The 10,878-nt window shown below is 41.4% G+C and overlaps 1 long non-coding RNA gene across 1 annotated transcript; it reads left to right on the forward strand.

Annotated features, from left to right (window-relative positions):
• Window positions 1–734: 734 nt before the first annotated feature.
• LOC122055433 lies at window positions 735–2,369 on the forward strand. Its single transcript, XR_006132877.1, has 3 exons — window positions 735–942; window positions 1,159–1,220; window positions 2,311–2,369. It is a non-coding gene; the product is annotated as an uncharacterized LOC122055433 (long non-coding RNA).
• The last annotated feature ends 8,509 nt before the right edge of the window (window positions 2,370–10,878 follow it).

The raw sequence follows: 10,878 nt of genomic DNA on the forward strand, positions 1-10,878 counted from the left end.
TGTTGCATATCGACTTGCGTTACCCCCAGCTTTAGCAGGAGTACATAATGTCTTTCATGTTTCTATGCTGCGGAAGTATGTTCCGGATCCGACACATGTCTTGAAGGATCTTGTAGTTCCCCTACAGTCTGATGCGACATACGAAGAATTCCCTGTTCGTATTCTAGATCACAAGGAACATCGGTTGAGGAACAAATGCCTCCGTCTCGTAAAGGTTGGGTGGCAGCACCACTCTGATCAAGAAGCAACTTGGGAGCGTGAGGAGGATATACGTATCGGATATCCTCATTTATTTCCCCCAGGTATCAGTACTTCACACTTACTTAAATTTGGGGACCAAATTTCTTTTAGTGGGGGAGAATGTTAAGTGTGAGAAAAAAAAAAAAAAAAAAAAAAAAAACCAAAAACACCCATGCCCACTCACCCACGTGCACTGCTCTCCCCCACACCCCCCTTTTTCCTTTTCCCTTTTCTCTTCCCCACCGAAGCCTCAAAACCCCTCTCTTCTTCTTCGTTTTCTTCTCTAGCGGCGACAAACGGCAGATTTTTTTTTTCTCCCGTTCTTCTTCTCAAGCAGCCCTCGTTTTCTCCTCCCGCACCTCTTCTCCTCCTCCAGCAAGGGCAGAGCACTGTTTTCTCCTTTGCTTCCTCTTCTCTGCTTCTCGGCAGCACTGTTGGAGCTCCTCGGAGTTCGCGAGCTCTGAGCCCAACCAGAAAAGAAGAGAAACAACCCTAGTTGCTCTCTCCTTTTTCCCCACCAACAGCAGCATTTTTTGCTGCATTTTGTTTCCTCCAACAGCAGCCCTAGCTGCTGCCCTATTCTTGGCAGTACCGTTGGAGTTCGCCGGAGCTCGCCGGAGCTAGTTGAGGTGGCCAACGACAAAGGGAAAGCAACCCTAGTTGCTGTCCTCATTTCCAGCAGCCACACAAAACCCTTAGAAGGTATATTTTAGGTTGCTTTTGGTTAAATTGATGTGTAGTTAGAAGGGTTATTTAGATTATAACAGATGTTGTATTTAGGAATGCGAAGTGGTACGAGGTATCGAGATCAAAATAATTCACTGATTTTGAATCAGAGTTAATGTGTAGATTTTAGGTCATTATTATTATTAGATAGTATTTTGATTATTTAAGTTATGTTTGATATTGTGTTTGTAGATCCGAGCTCGAGTGGAGCACGGTGACCTGCCGATACTCGGAGATTTTTTGCTGTATATAAGGTGGATACATCTACTCTTGTCTATTTCCTTGTGCATGAATAAATATATAAATTGGAATAGGTATATGTTGTATTATTGTTTTCAAAATGGGGATTAAACTGATATTAGAAATAGCGAAATGGGTTAAAATATTAAAATTATTGGAGGGTAAATAATTGATATTATTTCTTGTTCATATGTGGGTTCATATTGGGATTGATATGGGGAGGGTTGTTTTTTAAAATTAAAGAAATATTCTAAATTTATCTTCTGTTGATATCTTGTCTCTTTTGACTTGCTTGACCTTACATATTTCATGCTTTTGATACTCTATCTGTTGATACTTGTAGCTTTTTATCTGTGGACCCTATAATGATAAATTAATAGACTTGATCCGAAAATATTACCTCGATTGACCATTCAATATGAAAAGAGAATATAATCATAACAGTGAATTAATAAAGATAGTAAATGAAGAATTAAAAAGTGAAGACTATGAGCCTAGCTTTATACCAGAGCTCTATATTAGAGTACTGGACCGCCCACATGTTATTGTGGTAGCGCGGTATCTGACCGTACACCCGAGGCGTGTTGGCGTGATGTAGCCCTCGGTCAGTGTTTATTATGTCTTCCACCGGTGAGGGCTGATAGCCCGTACGTCAGATGACGTATGCGACAGTTTATACTCTTAGGAGGCTTTTAGCCTATCCATATGATATTTCACTCTGATGATATTGGCTCCAGTGATTCACTTTTTAGTTGATTTATCAGATTCAGACTATTGATATACATGTTGATCTTACCATGATAACTTATAATTGAGTGATTAAATAATAAGATTGAAAAATTGATTTTATTAATGATGACAAGTGATGATAAGGTGAAGATCCTAAACTCTAATCTAAAATTTTTACCTGATTATAGATAATGAGAAGATGATTATACATATATATGTATAAATGTAGAACTTTAAGAATAATCCTAAAGTTGTAACAAAAGATGATGATTTATTCTACTTCCTTGACTTCTTCAATAAGATTAAATTCATGCACATCTTTCTTGAGTATCCACTTAGCCATTTGGCTAATTTGCTACATTCCTTGGTCTCCAGTTTTGCAGACACAGGGATCCTTTTGATATTACTGTTGATTTTGGACTTTCGTAGAGTTGCTCAGAGATCTCGACGTGCTGATTTTCTGGTTTGTTTTACTTTTGTTTCGCTGTATTTACATTTTGCACTTTTGTTACAGATGTCGTTTATCTGTATAGTAATTGTAGTCTATGGATAGATATATATATAATTGATACATTTCGTGGTTATGTTGTTTCTATTTTATGTATGTTCCAGCCGTGTGGGCTGATGAATATGTTGTTTATGTTTATATATTGTGATGTATGTATGTATGCTTCATATTGTCACCAGTAGAGGGGAGATGCTGTCGGATTTTCGTCTGGCAGGGACTCTTCTGGGGGCGTGACACAGCAGCTTCTCGGGACTTGACAACTACGACAGATCGTAACCCAATCGCGATCTTGCCTAGCGATGACGACAGAGAGATTTTAATTTTGACGAAGAGGTTATTTCATGCTTAGACATCGCTCTGATACCATTGTTGACAGTTATAAGTATGAAAAACAGTAAACACGAAAACTGTAAACACTTACAGCGATCTCTCGCAGATCTGCAATCGGCGCCAGTAAGACTTGCTGATCGAAAAACGATCACAGAATCGGAATGTTCTTCATGGTTCACAAACCAAATCCCTTTTGCAAGATTGGACAAACCAATCTTAAATGTTCTTCTATCCTCTTACAATCTTGTGTACATGGACGAACCTTGCACAGTGACCATTTCGATATGGGACGAACCCTTTCTCAACCTTGTACACAACAAGTTCCATCCCTCTTTTTTCTTTTGTTTGGACGCATATATATATATATATATATTGAGGAAGATAACTCTTCCTCTTTCTCTATTAATGAAGAAATTAATGAGCTAGAAGATGAAGGGGAAGGGGTACCCTTTCATCTTCCAACTATACTTTTAACCGCGGTGTGTTTAGTGAGGTTGGTGTAGCTGTCAGATACCATCTTCCGAATAGTTTTGTGTTTTTCGTTCGGGATCATCACATCGTCCGATGACTCCAACGATGCGGGCTTGATCGTTTCTGGCTCGGACGATTCTGGTTCGGTCAATGCTTGCTTCGATGTTTTCTCGGTCAAATAAGGTTTATGGATCATTATTCTGGAAGTCAGAAGAGAGTACCTATGGTCAAGAGTGCCTGTAGCCAGAACCAGAGAAGCTATGGAGACGACTTGTCCCAGACAAAAGGTATAAATCGAACAAGAACATAGCTTCATGATCTCCAAAGTGGAGAATGTTTTTAAAACTTCTCCTCCATCGGAATTGATGAGGAGACTAATAGCTCGCTCGGCGTTTTTAATCTGCATCTTTATCATCGAATCTACGGCCTTGGAAGCCGTATTTTCTACGATTTCTCTGAACAAAAGAATCCGTCGATCCGAAATGATATGAGAATATACCTTACCAGAACACTGAACTGCAACATTCGATGTTGCACCACGATCGACGGAATAGAAGAATCGAGATCGTCGGACAAAATTGGAGAGGAGGAGTGGTGTCATAATGGCTTCTCTGGTTCTAGTTGCGGGCACTCCCGCCCACGGAAGCCGATATCCAGCAACTTCTCGGGGCTCAACAACTACGACAGATCGTAATCCTGTCGCAATCTTGCCTAGCGATGGCGACAGAGAGATTTTAATTTTGATGAAGAGATTATTTCATGCTTCCGCATCGCTCTGATACCATTTTTGACAGTTCTAAACATGAAAAATAATAAACACGAGAACTGTAAACACTTACTGCGATCTCTCGTAGATCTACAATCGGCGTCGGTAAGACTTGCTGACGAAAGAACGATCACAAAATTGGGAAGCTCTTCATGGTTCACACACCAAATTCCTCTTGTGAGATTAGATAAACCAATCTTGAATATTCTTCTATCCTCTTACAATCTTGTGCACATGGACGAACCTTGAACAGTGACCTTTCCGATATGGGACGAACCCTTTCTCAACCTTGCACACAGCAAGTCCCATCCCTCTTTTTCCTTTTGCTTGGACGTATATATATATTGAGAAAATAACTCTATCTCTTCCTCCATTAATGGAGGAAATTAATGGGCTAGAAGATGGAGGGGAAGGGGTGCCTTTCATCTTCCAACATTCCCCTTTCATCTTCCAAAAATGCTATTAACCGCAGTGTAATTAGTGAGGTCGGTGTAGCTGTCAGATATCATCTTCCGAATAGGTTTGTGTTTTTCTTTCAGGATCATCACATCGTCCGATCACTCTAACGATGCGGGCTCGATCGTTTCTAGCTCGGACGATTCTGGCTCGGTCAATGCTTGCTTCGATGTTTTCTCGGCTAAAAAAGATTTATGGATCATTATTCTGGAAGTTGGAAGAGAGTACCTGTGGTCGGGAGTGCCCGTAGCCAGAACCAGAGAAGCCATGGAGTCGGCTTGCCCCAGACAAAAGGAATAAATCGGACAAGAACATAGCTTCATGATCACCAAAATGGAGAATGTTTTTCAAACTTCTCCTCCATCGTAACTGATGAGGAGACTAATAGGTCGCTCAACGTTTTTGATCTGCATCTTTATCATCGAATCTACGGCCTTGGAAGCTGTATTTTTTTGTGATTTCTCTGAATAAAAGAATCCATCGATCCGAAAAGATATGAGAAAATATCTTACCAGAAGACTCAACTGCAACATTCGATGTTGCACCACGATTAAGGGAAAAGAAGCATCGAGATCCCCAGACAAAATTGGACAGAAAGACGTGTCATATTAGCTTCTCTTGTTCTGGCTGCGGGCACTCCCGGCCATGGAAGCCGATAGCCAGCAACTTCTCGGGGATTAACAACTACGACAGATCGTAACTCAATCGCGATCTTACCTAGCGGTGGTGGCAGAGTGATTTTAATTTTGACGAAAAGATTATTTCATGCTTAGGCATCACTCTGATACCGTTGTTGACAGTTCTAAGCATGAAAAATAGTAAACACGAAATCTGTAAACACTTACAGCGATCTCTCGCAGATCTGTAATCGGTGCCGGTAAAACTTCCTGAAGGAAGAACGATCACAGAATCAGAATGTTCTTCATGGTTCACGAACAAAATCCCTCTTGCAAGATTGGACAAACCTATCTTGAATGTTCTTTATCATCTTACAATCTTGTGCATATGGACAAACCTTGCACTGTGACCTTTTCGACATGGGACGAACCCTTTCTCAACCTTGCACACAGCAAGTCTCATCCCCTTTTTTTCTTTTGCTTGGACGCATATATATATTGAGGAAGATGACTCTTCCTCTTCCTCCATTAATGGAGGAAATGAATGGGCTAGAAGATGAAGGGGATGGGGTGCCCTTTCATCTTCCAACATTCCCCTTTCATCTTCCAACAATGCTCTTAACCGCGGTGTGTTTAATGAGGTTGGTGTAGTTGTCAGATATCATCTTCCGAATAGTTTCGAGTTCTTCGTTCAGGATCATCACATCGTCCGATGAATCCAACGATGCGGCCTCAATAAATTCTGGCTCAGTCAATGCTTGCTTCGATGTTTTCTCGGCCAAATAAGGTTTATGGATCATTATTCTGGAAGTCGTAAGTGAGTACCTGTGGCGGGGAGTGTCTACAGCCAGAACCAGAGAAGCCATGGAGTCGGCTTGTCCAGATAAAAGGTATAAATCGGACAAGAACATAGCTTCATGATCACCAAAATGGAGAATGTTTTTAAAACTTTTCCTCCATTGGAACTGATGAGGAGACTAATAGGTCACTCGGCGCTTTTAATCTGCATCTTTATCATCGAATCTATGGCCTTGGAAGCCGTATTTTCTGCGATTTTTCCGAACAAAAGAATCCGTCTATCTGAAAAGATATGAGAAAATACCTTACCAGAAGACTCGACTGTAACATTCGATGTTGTACCACGACCGACGGAATAGAAGCATCGAGATTACCGGACAAATTTGGAAAGGAGGAGAGGTGTCATAGTGGTTTCTCTAGTTCTAACTGCGGGCACTCCCGGCCACGAAAGTCGATAGCCAGCAACTTCTCGGGGCTCGACAACTACCACAGATCGTAACCCAGTCGCGATCTTGCCTAGCGACGATGACAGAGAGATTTTAATTTTGACGAAGAGGTTATTTCATGCTTAGGCATCACTCTGATACCATTGTTGACCGTTCTAAGCATGAAAAATAGTAAATACGAAAACTGTAAACACTTACAGCGATCTCTCGCAGATCTGCAATCGGCGCCGGTAAGATTTGTTGACGGAAGAACAATCACATAATCGGAATGTTCTTCATGGTTCACAAACCAAATCTTTCTTGCAAGATTGGACAAACCAATCTTAAATGTTCTTCTATCCTCTTACAATCTAGTGCACATGGACGAACCTTGTACAGTGACCTTTCTGATATGGGACGAACCCTTTCTCAACTTTGCACACAGCAAGTCCCATCCCCCTTTTTTCTTTTGCTTTGACGCATATATATATTGAGAAAGATGACTCTATCTCTTCCTCCATTAATGGAGTAAATGAATGGGCTAGAAGATGAAGGAGAAGGGGTGCCCTTTCATCTTCCAACATTCCTCTTTCATCTTCCAACAATGCTTTTAACCACGGTGTGTTTAGTGATGTTGGTGTAGCTGTTAGATACCATTTTCCAAATAGTTTCGAATTTTTCGTTCAAGATCATCACATCGTCCAATGACTCTAATGATGCGGGCTTGATCGATTCTGACTCGGACGATTTTGGTTCGGTCAATGCTTGCTTCGATGTTTTCTCGACCAAATAAGGTTTATGGATCATTATTCTGGAAGTTGGAAAACAGTACCTATGGCGAGAAGTACCTACAGCCAGAACCAGTGAAATCATGGAGTCGGCTTGTCCCAGAAAAAAGGTATAAATCGGATAAGAACATAGCTTCATGATCTTCAAAATGGAGAATGTCTTTAAAACTTCTCCTCCATCGGAACTGATGAGGAGACTAGTAGGTCACTTGATGTTTTTAATCGACATCTTTATCATCGAATCTACGGCCTTGGAAGCCATATTTTCTGTGATATCTCCGAACAAAAGAATCCGTTGATCCAAAAAGATATTAGAAAATACCTTACTAGAAGACTCAACTGCAACATTCGATGTTGCACCACGATCGACGAAATAGAAGTATCAAGATCGTCGGACAAAATTGGAGAGGAGGAGTGGTGTCATAGTGACTTCTCTGGTTCTGGCTGCGAGCGAACTCGGCCATGGAAGCTGATAGCAAGCAACTTCTCGGGGCTCGATAACTACGACAGATCGTAACCCAGTCACGATCTTGCCAAGCGACGGCGACAGAGAGATTTTAATTTTGCCGAAGAGATTATTTCATGCTTAGGCATCGCTCTGATACCATTGTTGACAGTTCTAAGCATGAAAAACAGTAAATATGAAAATTGTAAATACTTATAACGATCTCTCGGAGTTCTGCAATCGGCGTCGGTAAAACTTGATGACGGAAAAATGATCATAGAATCGGAAAGTTCTTCATGGTTCACATACAAAATCGCTCTTGCGAGATTGGACAAACCAATCTTGAATGTTCTTCTATCCTCTAACAATCTTGTGCACATGCACGAACCCCGAGAAGACTAATAGGAGATATTCATCAAAATGGAGAATATTTTTAAAACTTTTCTCCATCAGAACTAATGAGGAGACTAATAGGTCGCTCGGCGCTTATAATCTCCATCTTTATCATCGAATCTATGGCCTTGGAAGCCGTATTTTCTGCGATTTCTCCGAACAAAAGAATCCGTCGATCCGAAAAGATATGAGGAAATACCTTACCTGAACACTCAACTGCAACATTTGATGTTGCACCACGATCGACGGAATAGAAGCATCGAGATCGCCGGACAAAATTGGAAAGGAGGAGAGGTGTCATAGTGGCTTTTCTAGTTCTGGCTGCGGGCACTCCCCACCATGGAAGCCGATAGCCAGCAACTTCTCGGGGCTCGACAACTACGATAGATCGTAACCCAGTCGCAATCTTGCCTAGCGACGGCGGCATAGAGATTTTAATTTTAACGAAGAGATTATTTCATGTTTAGGCATCGCTCTGATACCATTATTGACAGTTCTAAAGATGAAAACAGTAAACACGATAACTGTAAACACTTACTTCGATCTCTCGCAGATTTGCAATCGGCGCCGGTAAAACTTGCTGATGGAAAAACGATTACAGAATTGGAGATCTTCATCGTTCACACACCAAATCTCTCTTGCGAGATTGGACAAACCAATCTTGAATGTTCTTCTATCCTCTTAAAATCTTGTGCAGATGGACGAACCTTGCACAGTGACTTTTCCGATATGGGACGAACCCTTTCTCAACCTTGCACACAGCAAGTCCCATCCCTTTTTTTTTTCTTTTGCTTGGACATATATATATTGAGGAAGATGACTCTTCCTCTTCCTCCATTAATGAAGGAAATGAATGAGCTAGAAGATGAAAGGGAAGGGGTACCCTTTCATCTTCCAACATTCCCCTTTCATCTTCCAACAATTCATTTAACCGCGGTGTGTTTAGTAAGGTTGGTGTAGATGTCAGATACCATCTTCTGAATAGTTTCGAGTTCTTCGTTTAAGATCATCACATCATCCGATGACTCCATCGATTCGTGCTTGTTCGATTCTGGATCGGACGATTCTGGCTTGGTCAATGCTTGCTTCGATGTTTTCTTGGGCAAATAAGGTTTATGGATCATTATTCTAAAATTCGGAAGAGAGTACCTATGGTCGAGAGTGCCCGTAGCCAGAACCAGAGAAGCCATAGAGCCGACTTATCCCAGACAAAAGGTATAAATCGGACAAGAACATAGCTTCATGATCACCAAAATGGAGAATGTTTTTAAAACTTTTCCTCCATCGGAACTGATAAGGAAACTAATAGGTCGCTCGGCGCTTTTAATCTGCATCTTTATCATCGAATCTATGGCCTTGGAAGCCATATTTTCTGTGATTTCTTCGAACAAAAGAATCCGTCGTCCGAAAAGATATGAGAAAATACCTTACCAGAACACTCAACTGCAACATTCGATGTTGTACCACGATCGACGGAATAGAAGCTTCGAGATCGCCGGACAAAATTGGAGAGGAGGATAGGTGTCATAGTGGCTTCTCTCGTTCTGGCTACGGGCACTCCCCACCATAGAAGCCGATAGCCAGCAACTTCTCGGGGCTCGACAAATACGATAGATCGTAACCCAGTCGCGATCTTGCCTAGCAACGTTGGCATAGAGATTTTAATATTAACGAAGAGATTATTTCATGCTTAGGCATCGCTCTGATACCATTATTGACAGTTCTAAAGATGAAAAACAGTAAACACGAGAACTATAAACACTTACTTCGATCTCTCACAGATCTGCAATCGGCACCGGTAAGACTTGCTGATGGAAGAACGATCACAAAATAGGAATGTTCTTCATGGTTCACAAACCAAATCTCTCTTACGAGATTAGAAAATAAATCTTGAATATTATTCTATCCTCTTACAATCTTGTGCACATGGACGAACCTTGCACAGTGACCTTTCTGATATGGAACGAACTCTTTCTCAACCTTGCACACAGCAAGTCTCATCCCCTTTTTTTTCTTTTATTTGGACGCATATATATATTGAGAAAGATGACTCTATCTCTTCCTCCATTAATGGAGGAAATGAATGGGCTATAAGATGAAGGGGAAGGGGTGACCTTTCATCTTCGAACATTTCCCTTTCATCTTCCAACAATGCTCTTAACCGCGGTGTGTTTAATGAGGTTGGTGTAGCTGTCAGATACCATCTTCTGAATTATTTTCGAGTTCTTCGTTCAGGATAATCACATAGTCTGATGACTTCAACGATGCGAGCTCGATCGATTCTGGCTTGGACGATTTTGGCTCGGTCAATGCTTGCTTCGATGTTTTCTCGGCCAAATAAGGTTTATGGATCATTATTCTGGAAGTCGGAAGACAGTATCTGTGGCGGGAAGTGCCTACAGCCAGAACCAGAGAAACCATGGAGCCGACTTGTCCCAGACAAAAGGTATAAATCGGACAAGAACATAGCTTCATGCTCTCCAAAATGAAGACTGTTTTTAAAACTTTTCCTCTATCGGAACAGATGAGGAGACTAATAGGTCACTTGATGTTTTTAATCTGCATCTTTATCATCGAATCTACGACCTTGGAAGTCGTATTTTCTGCGATTTCTCCGAAAAAAAGAATCCGACGATCTGAAAAAATATTAGAAAATACCTTACCAGAAGACTCAACTGCAACATTCGATGTTGCACCACGATCGACGAAATAGAAGCATCAAGATCGTCGGACAAAATTGGAGAGGAGGAGAGGTGTCATAGTGACTTCTCTGGTTCTGGCTGCGGGCGCTCCCGGCCACGGAAGCCGATAGCCAGCAACTTCTCGGGGCTCGACAACTACGACAGATCGTAACCCAGTCACGATCTTGCCTAGCGACGGTGACAGAGAGATTTTAATTTTGCCGAAGAGATTATTTCATGCTTAGGCATTGCTCTGATATCATTG

This window comes from Zingiber officinale, chromosome 3B, assembly GCF_018446385.1.
Source record: "Zingiber officinale cultivar Zhangliang chromosome 3B, Zo_v1.1, whole genome shotgun sequence".
Taxonomy (NCBI): Eukaryota; Viridiplantae; Streptophyta; class Magnoliopsida; order Zingiberales; family Zingiberaceae; genus Zingiber; species Zingiber officinale.